Source organism: Macaca nemestrina, chromosome 5 (assembly GCF_043159975.1).
Source record: "Macaca nemestrina isolate mMacNem1 chromosome 5, mMacNem.hap1, whole genome shotgun sequence".
Lineage (NCBI taxonomy): Eukaryota > Metazoa > Chordata > Mammalia > Primates > Cercopithecidae > Macaca > Macaca nemestrina.
This window is the reverse complement of record NC_092129.1, coordinates 111,657,771-111,678,230: the sequence shown is the minus strand read 5'-3', so window position 1 is coordinate 111,678,230 and position 20,460 is coordinate 111,657,771.

Here is a 20,460-nt window from a genome sequence, read left to right as displayed (position 1 = left end):
TTGTTTATATAAAATTAATGTACTATACATCCTTGCAGTCAGATTCAAATCCTAAGATGTAACACTGTTTGGAGAAGGGGGGATATCTTTGTGTATAACAGATAACAAGCTATAAAATTTCTGTTCACCATTAGAAAAAAAATGTGTTTATATATAAACTTATGTGTATGGATGACCTTCAATGAAATCTAAAAAAATCTTGGACACCAAGTATCTAGACGTGGCATAAGATTTGTTGGAGTGTGGGAGAAAGTGAGAGTGTTTTAAGCGTGTATGTTCTACATTTTTAATCCCAAACATTAAAGTTCCTTTTTTTCCCCCCCAAGAGAAGCCTAGGAATAATAGCCAGGCATCTGGGCTTTCCTTTTAGTCATACAATACATGCAGCTAGGTCTGGGTTAATTTTCGTATAGCATGGAAAGAATACCACCACATATTCTCAAGTTCCCTTGAGGTCAAAGTCCATGTAAACACCAACTATGTAAACAGGAGGCTCAGTCACAATGGCATTTGTCGACTCATATCCTCAGACGGTCAGTGTTAGCAAAACTATAATTTTAGCTTGTAAAGACCCAAGCCCCCAATTTTGTAATACTTCATAATGTTTTACCAAAATTTCTTAAATAAAGGAGGAAATAAAAGACAGAAGAGAGTTTTCTCCATTCCTAGGTTTCAAAGCATGTTTTTGGTGTCATCCAAAAATCTTGGAAGATTCCATAGAGGCCACATGCTACTGTCCCAGAAAACAACTAGGGAAATTCTGCTGTGGAAATTCATTGCTCCTGAGAAGAAACTTGTTTTTAATTTGTACATACTTTGCAGCACTGGGCCCATTGCTCAAGATACCCTCTACAATCATATTTTCTCAGTGGTTTCTGGACAGAACTCCATCTTGTCTCCTTTACTTCCTTTGCGATAAGATTGCCAAGTAATTGCAACATTTTACAGTCTCAGTAGCCTGTTATTTGTATTTGGAATTAGACAGTCCTGATTCATATTAACTGTTCAATAAAGGTTGGGTGAATTAAACTGCATTAGGAAATAGAAACAAATATTACCAGGAAAGTGTTTAGTCCTATAGGACTTTGGTTAAAATTACCATTTTAGACCATTTTTAACCTTAAAATTAATATGGGGAGTTTGAAACAGTTTCCTAACATTCTTTTCATTTTCAAAATTGTATTTTTATTAAGTATTGGTAAATTATAAAATTTAAGATAAAATATATAGATTTTATTTAGATGAAATACAAATATATTGAAATGCATCTTAAATTCTGACCAATTGTTTTGATTTAGATGCTGTATAAATATAGCTTGTGATTGTATGTTTGCTCCTTTTCATCTATATGATGCAAAAGTTAGTAGATAAAGTTATGATTATATTACAACCATTTGTTTTTTCTATATACCCAAATATTTTGTTACACATTTTATTATATTATGGAATTGACTAGTTATGCTGCGGTTACATATATGAAGCCATATTTAAAGTTTTTTTTTTAAAAAAGAATAAAATAAAATATGATCATACAAAACTCAATGTATAATTGGAAACATACTTACTAAAATGAAAAGATAAAGCTAAAATATTTGCCCCCTTATGAAGCCACATAACTTACTAAGTATATTTGTTTTAATTTGCCTACATAATTAGAATATTGTATAAGTCTTTAAGGTCACTCCTTTTATTCTGTTGTTGAAGTTGTTTTCTTGGTGAATAATCATTTCCCCATATAATTCTATTTTTAGATTTGTTTACCTCAATGTTTTGCGACATTTAAAAATTTTTAAACTGAGTCTTTAGTAAAATTAGATTGGGAAACACTGAATAAAACAAAATAGGACAGATTATGGCAGGAATGCTCAGAGACTTTAAGATACTAGTGTACATTATAAATATCAAACACAGGGTAACCAGAAAGTGGTAATTTCCAGACTTAATTGGCCATGAATGCCTTTTAGTAGAGAAATGTACTCTGTGAATAATGCTACCTAGATTTACATTTTTTTGATGTGCATAATTTAAGTGGTTAGAAAATCTCACTACTTAAAAATAGATTGTTTTTCATCCATAGTACATGTTTATTTGTACGATATACATTATGTTCAGTCAATTAGGCTTCTTAGCATCAGTGAAAATTAAAATATATTTTTTCCTTTTGAAAAAAAATCAATTTTTGGGGCAAACTGAAAATCTTCAGTATTTGTTTACTATTTTAAAAATAACTAGATATATGCCTGTATAAAACTTGTTTCTTTATGATCTACTAAAATTATAATCTCCTAAAATCATATCATTTCATAAATTTTGTTCCAGCTTTTAGATCTACAATTCTGGGACTTAAATAATTTATGTCTAATAAATTTTTATCTAAACCCAGTTCTGAGTCTGTTTTTAAAGATTGCTTTGATTATAGTCTTCACATGTTTTTGTATGTATGACTTTGAGCATATGAACAACAACAAATTTCATTTTACCATGTAATGCTTAACACTGAGTGTCAACTTGATTGGACTGAAGGATATAAAGTATTGATCCTTGGTGTGTCTCTGAGGGTATTGCAAAAGGAGATTAACATTTGAGTTGGTGGGCTGGGAAAGGCAGACAACCCTTAATCTGAGTGGGCACAATCTAATCAACTGCCAGCATGGCTAGAATATAAGCAGGCAGAAAATTGTGAAGAGAGACTGGCCTAGCCTCCCAGCCTACATCTTTCTTCCATGCTGGTTGCTTCCTGCCCTTGAACATTGGACTCCAAGTTATTCATTTTTGGAACTAGGACTGGCTATCCTTGGTCCTCAGCCTACAGATAGCCTATTGTGGGACCTAGTCATCATGTGAGTTAATATTTAACAAATATATATATTATTTAACATATATATACACACATATATGTATATGTGTGTGTATATATGTGTTGCAAGAGCAAACACATTCAAAAGCTATACATATATGTGTGTATATATATGTGTGTGTGTATATAAATATATATATATTTATATATTTTACTTCATTGGCTAAGGGGTTTCTGGAGTTGGCTTCTTGATATGATTAGCTCCAAAAATGCTAAAGACTCTACTTCTAATAGTATGGAGAACACTGATAGTCCTTTGCGTGAGTTGTTTAGACAGTTATCCAAAATAAATACATCTGACACTCCTGATTCATTGCTTGTGAGAGGAAGGGAGTTTAGTGACTCTCTCTCTATATAATACCTTTTACCATAGGTGGAGGACCAAGGAACATAATAAAACTGGTTGGTTGCTTCTAAGTTCAGTGTACAAAGTGATGAAAGAAAATGATGAACTCAGGGATTCTATCTCCTGGCTTCAGACACAGATTCTGAGCCTCAAATCTCCCAAGATTGCCCGGAGTGAGAGTATTATCTCCTACAGAGAATGACCTGAAATTGTGGAAGAACAGACACAAGCTCTTTTCATGCTAGTGGCTGACCTGCAATGAAAGGTGCATGCACAGCTTCGTCAAATGTCTACTGTTAAAGTGAGGGCATTGATTGGAAAGTAATGGGACTCTGCAACTTGGAATGGGGATTGTGGGTCGACCCTGATGAAGCTGGGGACACTGAGTTTATAAACTCTGATGAAGCTTTTTGGCCAGAAACAGCATCCCCATCCCGAGTAGTGGCAACATCCCCTCCCAACTCATGTGGCCATCAGCCTTTCCACCTCTGTCTGGGAAGATGAACCCTGTGCTGCCTGAGGTAACAGTGGTGGCCTCCCCTGAGGCAGTCACCAGGCAGGATAACATTGATTCTCCTCGAACCACCCCAAACATCCCTGTATGCTTTTAGACCTAGAAGTCCCAGTGGGCCCCTAGAAGTGAGGTTGAGAGTGGGACCCATGAAGAGGTATGCTACACTCGAAAAAAACTGCTTGAGTTTTCTAATGTTTATAAACAGAAATCTGGACAACAGGCATAGGAATCGATATATTCAGGGTGTGGGATAAGGGTGGAAGGAACATATAGTTGTATCAGTCTGAATTTATTGATTTGGGTCCACTAAGTAGGGACTCTGCATTTAATGTTGCAGTTCAGGGCGTTAAAAAAAGGTTCTAATAGTTTATTTGCTTGGTTAGCTGAAATATGGATTAAAAGGTGGCCCACTGTAACTGAGCTGGAAATTCCCGATGTCCCTAGGTTTAATGTAGAGGAAAGGATCCAAAACTTTAGGAAGATTGGGATGGCTGAGTGGATTACTCACTTTAGACCTACTCATCCCAGCTGGAAGGTTCCAGAAGATACACCCTAGACCAATGCCTTGTGAAATAGATTTGTGAGGGTAGCACCTGCATCTTTGAAGAGCCTTATAACTGTCCTTCTCTGTATGTCAGATCTAACACTGGGAACTGCAGTCACTCAACTACAAAATTTAAATACAATGGGGATAATTGGATCTTGAGGTGGCAGGGCCAAGTGGCAGCACTCAGTCATCAAAAGCAAGGTGGGCATAGCTACCATAATGGACACCAGAGGCAAAGTGGCAATCAGAATAGTCTGGCTTGTTTAGAGCTCTGGCATTGGCTAATTAATTACAATGTTTCTAGAACTGAAATTGATAGGAAACCTACTGCACTCCTACTTAACTAACATAAACAGGAAACTTCTAGGTTGAATGGATGAAGAGCTAATTTGAATAATAAAAACAGGTAATCATAACCCCTCAGTCAATTTCCAGACTTGAGCCAGTTTACAGACCCAGAACCCCTTGAATGAAGGCAAGGTGGGTCTCCATGAGGAAGGACCCCACTACATTACCAAGAGTTGATGTAATGAATCTTTCTCCCATCCTTCCCCAAGGAGACCTCTGGCCTTTTGCTAGGGTAACTGCACTGGGGAAAGAGAAATGACCCAACATTTTGGGATCTGTGGGACCGTGGCTCTGAGCTGATGTTGATTTCAGGGGACCCAAAATATCATTGTGATCCTCCAGGTAAAGCTGGGGCTTAAGGAGGTCAGATAATTAATGGAGTTATAACTCAGGTCTGACTTACATGGGGCCCAGTGGGCCCCCAGACTCATCCTCTGGTCATTTCCCCAGTGCCAGAATGCATAATTGGCATAGACATACTTAGCAGCTGGCAGAATCCCCACAGTGGCTCCGTGACTGGTAGGGTGAGGGCTATTATGGTGGGAAAGGCCAAATGAAAGCCATTAGAGCTGCCTCTACCTGGAAAAACAGTAAATCAAAAATGATATTTCATCCCTGGAGGGATAACAGAGATTAGTGCCCCTATCAAGTACTTGAAAGATGCAGGGATGGTGATTCCCACCATATCCCTGTTCCACTCCCATTTGGCCTGTGCAGAAGACAGACGGATCTTGGGGAATGGCAGTGAATGACAGTGAATTACTGTAAGCTTAACCAAGTGGTAACTACAATTGCAGTTGCTATACCAGATGTGGTTTCATTGCTTGAGCAAATTAACACATCTCCTGGTACCTGGCATGCATCCATTGACTTGGCAAATGCCTTTTTCCCCATTCCTGTCCATAATACCCATGAGAAGCAACTTGTCTTCAGCTGGTAAGGTCAGCAATAACCTTTACTTTCCTACCTCATGGATATATCAACTCTCTGGCTTTGTTTCATAATCTTATTTGGAGAGACCTTGATTGCTTTTGGCTTCCCAAATATATCACACTGGTCCATTACATTGATGACATTATGTAGATCTGAGAATGGACAGACTGCCTGCTCAAGTGGGTCCCTGACTCTTGAGTAGCCTAACTGGTAGAAATCCCCCACTAGGTGCAGACCAACACATCACACCTCACACGGCTGGATACACACTGAGACGAAGCTTCCAGAGCAAGAATCAGACAGCAACACTCACTATTCAGCAATATTCTATCTTCTGCAGCCTCCGCTGCTGATACCCAGGCAAACAGGGTCTGGAGTGGACCTCAAGCAATCTCCAACAGACCTGAAGCTGAGGGTCCTGACTGTTGGAAGGAAACCTAACAAACAGAAAGGACACTCACACCAAAACCCCATCAGTACATCACCATCATCAAAGACCAGAGGCAGATAAAACCACAAAGATGGGGGAAAAGCAGTGCAGAAAAGCTGGAAATTCAAAAAATCAGAGCGCATCTCCCCCTCCAAAGGAACGCAGCTCATCGCCAGCAATAGAACAAAGCTGGATGGAGAATGACTTTGACGAGTTGAGAGAAGCCTTCAGTCCATCAAACTTCTCAGAGCTAAAGGAGGAACTACGTAACCAGTGCAAAGAAACTAAAAACCTTGAAAAAAGAATGGATGAATGGATGACTAGAATAATCAATGCAGAGAAGACCTTAAAAGAACAGATAGAGATGAAAACCATGACACAAGAACTACATGACAAATGCACAAGCTTCAGTAACCAACTCGATCAACTGGAAGAAAGATTATCAGTGATTGAAGACCAAATGAAATGAAGTGAAAAGAGAAATGCAGAGAAAAAAGAGAAAAAAGAAATGAACAAAGCCTCCAAGAAATATGGGATTATGTGAAAAAACCAAATCTATGTCTGATTGGTGTGCCTGAAAGTGAGGGGGAAAATGGAACCAAGTTGGAAAACACTCTGCAGGATATCATCAAGGAGAACTTTCCCAACCTAGTAAGGCAGGCCAACATTCAAATTCAGAAAGGAACAACCAGTACCAGCCATTGCAAAAACATGCCAAAATGTAAAGTCCATCGATGCTAGGAAGAAACTGCGTCAACTAACGAGCACAATAACCAGCTAATATCATAATGACAGGATCAAGTTCACACATAACAATATTAAAATTAAATGTAAATGGACTAAATGTTCCAATTAAAAGACACAGACTGGCAAACTGGATAAAGAGTCAAGATTCATCAGTTTGCTACATTCAGGAGACCCATCTCACATGCAGAGACACACATAGGCTCAAAATAAAGGGATGGAGGAGGATCTACCAAGAAAATGGAAAACAAAAAAAAAAAAAGCAGGGGTTGCAATCTTAGTCTCTGATAAAACAGATTTTAAACCATCAAAGATCAAAAGAGACAAAGAAGGCCATTACATAATGGTAAAGGGATCAATTCATCAGGAAGAGCTAACTATCCTAAATATATATGCACCCAATACAGGAGCACCCAGATTCATAAAGCAAGTCCTTAGAGACCTACGAAGAGACTTAGACTCCCATACAATGATAATGGGAGACTTTAACACTCCACTGTCGACATTAGACTGATCAACGAGACAGAAAGTTAACAAGAATATCCAGGAATTGAACTCAACTCTGCACCAAGTGGACCTAACAGACATCTACAGAACTCTCCACCCCAAATCAACAGAACATACATTCTTCTCAGCACCACATCACACTTATTCCAAATTGACCACCTAGTGGAAAGTAAAGCACTTCTTAGCAAATGTAAAAGAACAGAAATTATAACAAACTGTCTCTCAGACCACAGTGCAATCAAACAGAACTCAGGACTAAGAAACTCAATCAAAACCGCTCAACTACATGGAAACTGAACAACCTGCTCCTGAATACATCCTGGTACATAATGAAATGAAGGCAGAAATAAAGATGTTCTTTGAAACCAATGAGAACAAAGATACAACATAACAGAATCTCTGGGATACATTTAACGCAGTGTGTAGAGGGAAATTTATAGCACTAAATGCCCACAAGAGAAAGCAGAAAAGATCTAAAATTGACACCCTAACATCACAATTAAAAGAACTAGAGAAGCAAGAGCAAACACATTCAAAAGCTAGCAGAAGGCAAGAAATAACTAAGATCAGAGCAGAACTGAAAGAGATAGAGACACAAAAAACCCTCCAAAAAATCAGTGAATCCAGGAGCTGGTGATTTGAAAAGATCAACAAAATTGATAGACCGCTTTCAAGACTAATAAAGAAGAAAAGAGAGAAGAATCAAATAGATGCAATAAAAAATGATAAAGGGGATATCACCACCGACCCCACAGAAATACAAACTACCATCAGAGAAAACTATAAACACCTCTATGAAAATAAACTAGAAAACCTAGAAGAAATGGATAATTTCCTGGACACTTACACTCTCCCAAGACTAACCCAGAAATAAGTTGAATCCCTGAATAGACCAATAGCAGGCTCTGAAATTGAGGCAATAATTAATAGCCTACCAACCAAAAAAAAAAGTCTACTACCAGAAGGATTCACAGCTGAATTCTACCAGAGGAACAAGGAGGAGATACTACCATTCCTGCTGAAACTATTTCAATCAATAGAAAAAGAGGGAATCCTCCCTAACTCATTTTATGAGGCCAACATCATCCTGATACCAAAGCCTGACAGAGACACAACAAAAAAAGAGAGTTTTAGATCAATATCCCTGATGAACATCGATGCAAAAATTCTCAATAAAGTACTGGCAAACCGAGTCCAGCAGCACATCATAAAGCATATCCACCATGATCAAGTGGGCTTCATCCCTGTGATGCAAGGCTGGTTCAACATACCCAAATCAATAAATGTAATCCAGTATATAAACCGAACCAAAGACAAAAACCACATGAGTGTCTCAATAGATGCAGAAAAGGCCTGTGACAAAATTCAATAGCCCTTCATGCTAAAAACTCTCAATAAATTTGGTATTGATTGGACACATCTCAAAATAATAAGAGCTCTTTATGACACACCCACAGCCAATATCATACTGAATGGCAAAAACTGGAAGCATTCCCTTTGAAAACTGGCACAAGACAGGGATGCCCTCTCTCACCACTCCTATTCAACATAGTGTTGGAAGTTCTGGCTAGGGCAATCAGGCAAGAGAAATAAATAAAGAGTATTCAGTTAGTAAAAAAAGAAGTCAAATTGTCCCTCTTTGCAGATGACATGATTGTATATTTAGAAAACCCCATTGTCTCAGCCCAAAATCTCCTTAAGCTGATAAGCAACTTCAGCAAAGTCTCAGGATACAAAATCAATGTTAAAAATCCTGAGCATTCTTATACACCAGTAACAGACAAACAGAGAGCCAAATCATGAATGAACTTCCATTCACAATTGCTTCAAAGAGAATAAAACACCTAGGAATCCAACTTACAAGGGATGTAAAGGACCTCTTCAAGGATAACTACAAACCACTTCTCAGTGAAATAAAAGAGGACACAAACAAATGGAAGAACATACCATGCTCATGGATAGGAAGAATCAATATTGTGAAAATGGTCATATTGCCCAAGGTAATTTATAGATTCAATGCCATCCCTATTAAGCTACCAATGACTTTCATCACCGAATTGGAAAAAACTGCTTTAAAATTCATATGGAACCACAAAAGACCCCGCATTACCAAGACAATCCTAAGCAAAAAGAACAAAGCTGGAGGCATCACGCTACCTGACTTCAAGTTATACTATAAGGCTACAGTAACCAAAAGAGCATGGTACTGGTACCAAAACAGAGATATAGACCAATGGAACAGAACAGAGCCCTCAGAAATAATACCACACATCTACAGCCATCTGATCTTTGACAAACCTGAGAGAAACAAGAAATGGGGAAAGGATTCCCTATTTAATAAATGGTGCTGGGAAAATTGGCTAGCCATAAGTAGACAGCTGAAACTGGATCTTTTCCTTACTCCTTACATGAAAATTAATTCAAGATGGATTCGAGACTTAAATGTTAGACCCAAAACCATAAAAATCCTAGAAGAAAACCTAGGTAATACTATTCCGGACATAGGCATGGGCAAGGACTTCATGTCTAAAACACCAAAAGCAATGGCAACAAAAGCCAAAATTGACAAATGCTATCTAATTAAACTAAAGAGCTTCTGCACAGCAAAAGAAACTACCATCAGAGTGAACAGGCAACCTACAGAATGGGAGAAAATTTTTGCCATCTACTCATCTGACAAAGGGCTAATATCCGGAACCTACAAAGGACTCAAACAAATTTGCAAGAAAAAAAGCAAACAACCCCATCAAGAAGTGGGCAAAGGATATGAACAGACACTTCTCAAAAGAAGACATTCATACAGCCAACAAACACATGAAAAAATGCTCATCATCACTGGCCATCAGAGAAATGCAAATCAAAACCACAATGAGATACCATCTCACACCAGTTAGAATGGCAATCATTAAAAAAATCAGGAAACAACAGGTGCTGGAGAGGATGTGAAGAAATAAGAACACTTTTACACTGTTGGTGGGACTGCAAACTAGTTCAGCCATTGTGGAAAACAGTGTGGCCATTCTTCAAGGATCTAGAACTAGAAATACCATTTGACCCAGCCATCCCATTACTGGGTATATACCCAAAGGGTTATAAATCATGCTGCTATAAAGACACATGTACACGTATGTTTATTGCAGCACTATTCACAACAGCAAAGACTTAGAATCAATCCAAATGGTCATCAGTGACAGACTAGATGAAAAAAAATGTGGCACATATACACCATGGAATATTATGCAGCCATAAAAAAGGATGAATTTGTGTCCTTTGTAGGGACACGGATGCAGCTGTAAACCATCATACTCAGCAAATTATCACAAGAACAGAAAACCAAACACCGTATGTTGTCACTCATAGGTGGGAATTGAACAATGAGATCGCTTGGACACAGGAAGGGCAACATCACACACTGGGGCCTATTGTGAGGAGGGGACAGCGGGGAGGGATATCATTAGGAGATATACCTAATGTAAATGACGAGTTAATGGTACAGCACACCAACATGGCACATGTATACATATGTAACAAATCTGCACAGTGTGCACATGTACACTAGAACTTAATGTATAATAATAAAAAATAATTAAAAAATACTAAAAAAAAAATCAAAAAATAAAAAAATGAAAAAGAAAAGAATATTCTTTTTTTTTTCTTTTTTCTTCGAGACAGAGTCTCTCTCTGTCACCCAGGCTGGAGTGCAATGGTGCGATCTGGGCTCACTGAAAGCTCCACCTCCCAGGTTCACGCCATTCTCCTGCCTCAGCCTCCAGAGCAGCTGGGACTACAGGCGCCCGCCACCACGCCCGGCTAATTTTTTGTATTTTTTAGTAGAGATGGGGTTTCACCGTGTTAGCCAGGATGGTCTTGATCTCCTGACCTCGTGATCTGCCCGCCTTGGCCCCCCAAAGTGCTGGGATTACATGCGTGAGCCAATGCACCCGGCCGAAAATAATATTCTTTAAGCATTTTCCCTAAGATTATAGAAAAGTAGCCACTGAACTTTATAGTAAAGAAATTTATCTTTATTCATAGACTAGGTTAGGACATGCTGTCTTTCATAGCTTTGTACCCATTTTGTGTCTCTATATTCATGAGTGGATTGAGAACAATAATAGTAACTACTTCATTAGGGCTGCTGTTATTTCAATAAATTAATACTTGACATTTATAACACTGGCACCTAGTATGTTTTGAATAAAAATTATTATTATAATCTTGTTATCATTCCAATAATCTTTATGTCTTTAATCAGAAGTGAGCCTAAATAAGTCGCCATTCTTTTAGAGGTACTGCTTTCATGCCTTTTCCAATTAGAAACAAAATCTCATCTGTAATTTTGAGGGGCGATATTTGTTTGCTGGTATATACCTAAGAACAGCACTTAATGTAGTTATTTACATAGAACTCTATAAGAATTATAATAAACTGAAAATATTAGATGTTTTGAGTGGAGAGTTTCTATAGTTTATTATGGAACATCATAATTGAGCATCTGGTATTCATTAATGTTTCCAAATCTTCCCACAAGAAACTCATGAAAGCCTCTTAGACTATTCTCTGAGTGCCAGATTTCTCGTCTTGCATTCTTTATATTCTACCAAACTTCTTTATATGACATTAATTATTCACCTAGTACTCTAACACTATGTGTTAATGGCAGATTTTGTTTGTGGCATCTCAACTTGATTTTCACACTTTTCCTTATGTAAACTATACTTTCGTGCTCTTCCATAGCCTGCAGTGGAAGACCATATCTATGTAGTTAATTATAAACTTGCTCCAAGTTCACTGTCAGTAGAGTCTTTATATGTGGGTCCTCCTGACCATAAATTTATCGTTATACCAGAAGTTTCCTTTCTCTCCTGCTTGGGGCATTATGAAGGCATCAATGAAAATGTTATAAACATATTGTTGTATTAAAGGTGTGTTTTTTATATGTGTTCATTGCTGAGGGTGGTTGGTTTGCTCCTTATTTCAGTCAAATTCCAGTTAGCAGGAATATAGATGTCATAAAACTTGTGTAATAACATCAAAATTTTGTCTTGCATACATGTAGGTTATATTTCTACACATTTCTGATTTTTTAAAAACACTGTGTGAGTATCTTGTAGGTGTACATATTTATAGAATACATGAGATGTTTTGATATATGCATGCAGTATGACATAAACACATCATGGAGAATGAGGTATCTGTTCCCTTCAAACATTTATCCTTTGAGTTACAAAGAATACACTCCAATTACATTCCTTAAGTTATTTTAAAGTGTGCAATTAAGTTATTATTGACTATAGTTACCCAGTTGTGCTATCTAATAGCAGGTCGTATTCATTCTTTAACTATTTTTTTGTGCACATTAACCATCCCCACCTTCCCCATCCTCAGCCTCCCATTACCCTTCTTAGCCTCTGGTAACCATCTTTCTACTCTCTATGCCATAAGTTCAATTGCCTTGATTTTGAGATCCCACAAATAAGTGAGAACGTGCAATGTTTGTAGTTCTGTGCCTGGATTATTTCATATACCATAATGATCTCCATTTCCATCTATGTTGTTACAAATAACAGAATTTCATCCTTTGTTATGGTTGAATGGTACTCCATGGTGTATGTGTACCACATTTTCTTTATTCAGTTTCTTGTTGATGGACACTTAGGTTGCTTCCAAATCTTAGCTGTTGTAAACAGTGCTACAACAAACATGACAGATCAGATATCTCTCTGATATACTGATTTCCTTTCTTTGGGAGTATATATCCGTCAGTGGGATTGCTGGATCACATGGCAGCTCCAGTTTTAGTTTTTTGAGGAACCTCCAAATGGTTCTCCATAATGGTTGTAGTAATTTACAACCCATCAACAGTGTTTCAGGGTTCTCTTTTCTCCACGTTCTTGACAGCATTTGTTATTGTCTTTTGGATATAAGCCATTTTAATTGGGGTGAAATGATATCTCATTGTAGTTTTGATTGCAGTTCTCTGATGATTAACGATGCTATGTAGTTATTATTTTCAATGGGTTCATTGTTTAGTATTTCTACTTAGGATAAGAATAGCTTACACACCAGTTACAAGGTTAATACAGTCTGTGTTTTTCTGTATACTTACTATTACCAGTGAGCCTTGTACCTTTAGGTGGTTGTTTATTGCTCATTAATGTCCTTTTCTTTCTGATTGAAGATCTCCCTTTAGCATTTCTTGTAGGACAAGGCTGGCATTCATCAAATCCCTCACCTTTCATTTGTCTGGGAAAGTCTTTGGTTCTTCTTCATGTTTGAAGGATATTTTTCACTGGATATATTAATACTATGCTTGGACAAAGTTTTTTATTTTCTTCATCACTATAAACGTGTCATACAACTCGCTCCTGGCCTGTAACGTTTCCACTGAAAAGTCCGCTTCAAAAGGTATTGCAAATCCATCGTATGTTATTTGTTTCTTTTTTCTTGCTACCTTTAAGGATCCTTTCTTTATCCTTGACCTTTGGGAGTTTCATCTGTGGCCACCACCACTATGACTGTGCTGGGTCAAACCTGAAGCCAGCAGAGCACTGGGTCTTACCCAAAGCGTGCTGTAACCACTCCCTCACTACTGCCTGTTTGCTCATCACCCTGGTGCTCTACAATCATCAGGTTGAAAAACGAGCCAGGACTGTGTCCTTTCCTTTAGGGCAGTGAGATCTCCTTGGCCCTGGGTGGGCCCAGAAATGCCATTTAGAAATCAGAGACTAGGGTAAAAAACCTTAGGAGTCTACCTGGTGTTCTACTGCATTGCTGCTGAGCTGGCACTCAGACCACAAGACCCTGACCTTTCCACTATTCCCTCCCCTTTCCAATGGCAGAAAGGCCTCACCCCTTAGCCCCACTGCCACCACAGTCCATGAGGAGTACTCCCAGACTACCACAGATATTCCCTTAAGGCCCAAAGTGTTTAAGTCAGCTAGTGGTGAGTGCTGTCTGGCCTGTGACTTCAGGTCAATGGGTTCCCCTCTGGCCCAGGGTAGGTCTAGAATTGCCATACAAGTCAGGTCCTGGAATTGGGGACCCCAAGAACCCACTTGGTGCTCTACCCCTCTGTGGCTGTGCTGGTACCTAAAGTACAAGACAAAGTCCCCTTTACTTTTCTCTCTGCTTTTCTCATGCGGAAGGATTTTTTTTCCTGTAGCCACCACAGCTGGAAATGTGCTGAGTTTCACCTGAAGCCAGCAAGTCTCAGTGGCTCACTAAGGCCAGCGATATAGTACTTGGATATCACTGCTAGTTATTCAGGGCCTGAGGGTGCTTCAGTTAGCAGGTGATAAATGCTGCCAGGACTGGGTCCTTTTCTTCAAGCCAGTGAGTTTCCTTCTGGCCCAGGGCATGTCTGGAAATGTCGTCCGGGATCTACAGCCTGGAACACAGGCATCACAACTCTGACTGGTGCCCTATCCTTCTGTGGCTAAGCTGATATCCTAGGTGTAAGACAAAGTCCTCCTGACTGACTCTTCCTTCTCCTCTCCGTAAGCGGAAGGAAGGGGTCTCTTTTGGAGGTATGAGATGTAGAGCCTGGGCTAGGGGAGGGGTGACACCAGCACTCCCTTGGCTGCCCCAGCTGGTGTCTCAGTAGTTTGCTTGCCCTCCCCGCATCTCCCCCCTACCCCCAGTCCACTGTCTTTGGGCGTAGTTCAGCAATAGGACTCCCCTAAGAGTTGCAGTCCTTATGGCCTAGACTGCCTTTCAAGTTTCCTTGGAGACACAGAGTGCTGTAGCCCTCAGTGGCAAGGTTTGCAGACACTCAAGTTTGGACCATGGGGATCCAGGATTCCCCTTTGGCTGGGGCTGGTTTAAATACTCCCTCCGTGTGTGGGCATCACCTGAGTTTGGTTCCATTTCTCTTAATGCTCTAACACAACAGCCCTGAGTTCATTGCCTCACAATAGCTGTGCTCTTCCTCCCCAGCACCCAGAGATGCTCCCTGTACTATGCTGACACTGCCAGGTTGGGGGTGGGGTGTGGTGGGGTGTAGCCTCAAGGATTCAGGACTGTTTTTTCTATCTCTTCAGTGTCATTTTCAGCGATCTAAAGTTAAAACCAAGTATTGTGAGCACCCACCTGGTTTTTTATTTTTGTGAAGGTGTTTGTGTGTGTAGATAGATGGTTGTTAACTTGGTGTCCTTGTTGGGGAAATTATCGATGGAAATTTCTATTCTACCATCTTGCTCCTCTTCCCATTCCAGATTTTTTGTCACATTTATTAGGATATACGATTATAATTTATCTGGCATAGCTCAAGCTTATATTATTTATTCATTCAAAATATATACTTCACTATTAACTAAGGCAGACATGGCCATTGTTCTCATAGATCTCTTAATTTAATCATGAAGATTCTGGTATGGTGTTATGAAATGGATCTTACTTTACCTTGACATAGTTTGGGTTTAATATGAGTGTGCTTCTAGATAATTTGAAAATACTTAATTAGCTGCAGAGGGATAGATTTCTGTTCTAAATATTTATTTTTAAATTTCTCTCAAAAATTGAAGAATTATACTATTGTTATCCAGGTTTCTAGTTACCTGGCCTCTTACCCTGTATAAACTGCAGATTGTAGAGTGTAGGGTCTTGTTCATTGACTCCTGCCTCTTTAGGGAAGAGTCTTAACTTAAACAAACATTTCTAAACTTATGCACTTTTCTCCTTTAAAATGTACTCACAGAATTAGATATTGACATTAATATTAACCATTTAAATATTCAAATTTTATATTTAGAGAAACCTGTGTTCTTTTGCTCTACTTTCAAAAAAAGACATCTCCATATGCAAGTTAATGGGCTAACTTCATTCATTTGGAATGCTGAGGTTGAATACATTTTTAGCCACTTTACCTAATAAGGTAAACCATTCCGATTGGGCCATTTCAACTAAGCTTGGAGAAGAATCTCAGATTTGGTTTCCTACTGCCAGAAGACTTTCAAACCACAATCAAAGGCATGCAATCAATAATATATTACAAATCCAAGATGACATGTCATCAGGATATGTTTATCACTCCATAAGAAAAATATGTAATACTAACTTCTGAAATTGCAGTGTTTCATTGTAACTGTCAGTTGCCAAAGATTACAAAAGCTGTTTCTGTAAAAGCATCATAATCTAATTGCTCTTACGGTCTATTAATTCTGGGTGTACATCTTTAAGTATTCAATTGCCTTTTGGAAATGAAGGTAAAATTTGAACTCAACTTTAAGGACAAGTTCTAAATTTAGCTCTTCCTTAGTAGAAAAGCCCATTTTCAGTGATTTCTGTCTTTCAACACTTTGTAGGACATACTACGTTTTCACTATTATTTTATTCCAAGATTTATTTCAAACTGGCAATAGTAGTATATTAATTTGTTTTCACACTGCAAATAAGGACATACCCAATACTGGGTAATTTATAAAGAAAAAGAGGTTTAATGGACTCACAGTTCCATATTGCAATCATGATGGAAGGCAAAGGAGAAGCAAAGGCACATCTTACATGGCAGCAGGCAAGAGGGCTTCTGCAGGGGAACTCTCATTTATAAAACCATCAGATATCATGAGACTTATTCACTACCACAAGAACAGTATGGGGGAACCACCCCCATGATTCAATTATCTCTACCTGGCCCTGCCCTTGACACGAGGGGGTTATTACAATTCAAGGTGAGATTTGGGTGGGGATATGGCCAAATCATACCAAGTAGGGTACCTATTTCAGAGAATTATATCCTCTGACTATCTAACTTTCTGTTAATGATGAAATTCTGTTGCAAATTCCCATGATAAGGTATATTCAATGGCTTGAATGGTCTCCTTCATACATACTAATTATCAAGATTTTAAAATAATATTTATAATTTAATATTAGAAAACATCCAAGGCCTATTGTAAAATGCACAGGGGAATGTTGTGTCTTAAAATAGAATTTAAAGCAGGAAAGCTTAGTAAATAATATATAGATATAAAATCCTAGAAATAATTGTCTTCAATATATATGTTAATTATAAGGTTTCATTCACAGGAAGATGTATCAGCATATATATATATATATACACACACATACACTCCAACACTGGAGATTTATAGTTAAAGTAAAATATGGATACATTTGGTCTTGATGAAATAGAAGGCAACTTCCCTTTGAATAGAAGTAAAAGATGGTAGACATCTGCTCCCTTTTAAGGTCTATCTGTCAAGGTTGTTATAGAAGTTTACACCTCTCTGCCTGCCCATCCTTTCTCAGTCAATAGCTGTTTTAAGATTATAGTATCTATTAATGTTGGAACCTGCTGAATTTTGTACTGGAGTCTTTTAAATCAATAGACTATCACAAATATAACATTTTTGCTTCAACTAAATAAAAAATTTATATTTTCTTTATAATTTTTTATCTAGATAAGATTCTCAGGTTCTTCAGTCAAGTTCTGTGCCAAAGATTCTGAAAGTGAGATTGTCTTATTAAACTTGTGAGGTAACTTTGTATTTATAGAAGTAAAGATCCATATGATAAATTGTATTCTCTAGATCCACTTTGATGTTGGTAGAATGTTCTCTATATACCCAATGAGTCTTAAGTCTGTTATCTTCAGACAATTGTTCAAATATTCAAATAAAATTTCAATCTCTTTATTTGAAGTCACTTTCTTTCCATTGTTAATTCTCTTGTCTAATTGACCAGAAACATGGGTTTGTAATAGTGTGCTGCAGGTGGGAAGGCAGGGGAAGACGGCGGAATCAAAACCTCCACAATTAATCCCCTAACAGGGACACTAATTTAACAACTATCTACACAGGGAAAACAGCCTCATAAGAACCAAAAGTAGAGCAAGCTCTAATAGAACCTTGTTTTATCTTCATTTTGCTGAAAGAAGCACTGAAGTGTTCAAAAAAACACTCCTGAATCACCACCACCACCCCACGCCTATTCCCTGGTGGTAGTGGTGTGGTGTGGAGAGTATCTCTGAGCACTAGTGGAAGGAGAGTACAGCAATTGTGAAGCAGTAAACTTAGGGCTATCCTGTTAAAGCAGAAAGGAAAACTGGACAAAACTCAGCTGACTCCTGCCCATGGAGGAAGCTTCTAAATCATTCTTAGCCAGAGGGGAGTCATGAATCTCAGCTGTCTGACTTGATTTCACACAAACTTTGCCACCATGGGCTAAAGAGCTCTGATCTCTACGTAAACTTGAAAGGTAGTCTAGGCCATAAGGACTGAAACTCATAGGCAAGTGCTAGTGGGCCCAGAGACAGTGGACTGGGAAGCATGTGACCTAGTAAGACAACAGCTTGGGTGGCTAAGGAAGTGTTGGGATCACACCTATCCTAAACCCAGGCTGCATAGCTTGCAGCTCCAAAAGAGACAACTTTCTCCCACTTGCTTAGAGTAGAGAGAAGTGTGGGGAAGAGTTTGTATTGCATCTAAGACACCTGCCACAGCAGTATAAGACAACAGTCAGAGTCATAAAGTTTGTGTTCTAGGCCTTAGCTCCAGGATGACATTGCTAGACATGCCTTGGGCCAGAAGGAAACTCACTGTCTTAAAGGAAAGGTCCAAATTCTGCCAGCACTCATCACCTGCTAACTGAAGAGCCCTTGAGCCCTGAATAATCAACAGTGATACCCAGGTACTACACACGGGGCCTTGGGTGAGTCTCTGAGACTTCCTGACTTCAGGTGAGACTCAGCACATTACCAGCTGTGGTGGTTACGGGAAGAGTCCACTTAAGAAAATTACAGTGAAGGTAAAGGGAACTTTGTCTTGCACTATAGATACCAGCATAGCCACAGTGGGGTAGAACACCAAATGGGCTCTTGAGGTCCCCAATTCCAGGACTGGACTCTTGGACAGCATCTCTGAACCTGCCCCAGGCTAGAGGAGAGCCCACTGCCCAGAAGGGTGAGTCTCAGGACAAGCAGCATTCAGCACAAGCTTACTTAGGAGCCCTTGGGCCTTAAGGGAATATCTGTGGTAGTCTGGCAATGTTACTCATGGCCGGTAGTGGGTGAGGCTCTTCTACCTTTGGAAAGGGGAGGGAATGGTGGGAAGGACAGCATCTTGTGGTAAGAGTTCCAGCTCAACAGCAGTTCAGTATAACAGAAGGTAGACTGCTAAGATTTTTGACCCTTATTTCTGACTTCTGGATGGCACTTCTGGACCTACCCCAGGCCTAAGGGGAACTCCCTGCCCTGGAGGAAAGGACACAGGTCTGACTGGCTTTGCCACATGCTGACTGCAGAGTGTCAGGGTGTTGAGTGAAAATGTGTAACAGCAAGGGACTAGTTACAGAAGGCCTTGGTGAGGCCCAGGACTATGCTGATCCCAGGTCTGACCCGGTGCAGTCATAGTGGTGGTGACCACAGTGGGGCTTATGTCACACCACCCTCAGGTTTAGATGGCTCAAAACAGAGACCCATATCTGGAGGAAGTGTCTATTCCAGTGAGGAAAAACCTCTGCCCTTTCCATGATGGAAGAGGTCCAATATAATCAATCTGCCACCATGTGGCAGGCTGATCACCACAACGAATGGTGCCATATCGAGGGCTCAGTGTTTGTCTCTGCTACTGGCAAATTGGGCCCTTAGCAGTGGCTGTAGCCAGGTCACCCTTTGTGAGTGTTAGTTTATGTTGCTGAGCCCATGTGTAACCTCCATCCCTACCACCATGACCACTTTGTTCATGGGCCCTTGGGCAGTGACAGGGGTGGCTGTGGAAAGAGGCTGAATGATATCCAGAGAAAGGGTCATCTTATCCACTTAATTGTTAAAATTCTCCTCTGCTGAAGTCACCCATTGGTGAGCACTCACACAGAAGACAATGATCTTCACAGTTTTTGACCACTCAGAGAAGCCCATCCACATACCTGTTCCCCAAATCTCTTTGTCACCAATTTTCCAATCATGCTTCTTCCAAGTCCCTGACCATCCAGGCTAACCATTGGACAGAGTTCATGAATCAGCATATAATCTCACATCTGGCCATTTCTCTTTCCATGCAAAGTGCACAAACAGGTACACTGTTTGAAGTTATGCCCACTGGAAAGATTTCCCTTCACCACTGTCCTTTGGGGATATCCTGGAAAGGGGTTGTAGTGCTGCAGCTGTCCACTTTCCAGTGGTGCCTGCATATTGTGCAGAACCATCTGTGAAGCAGGCCCCAGTCTTCTCTTCCGCTGCCAACTGATCATAGGGAACTCCCCATGAGGCCATCAGTGTAGGCTGGGGGAGAGA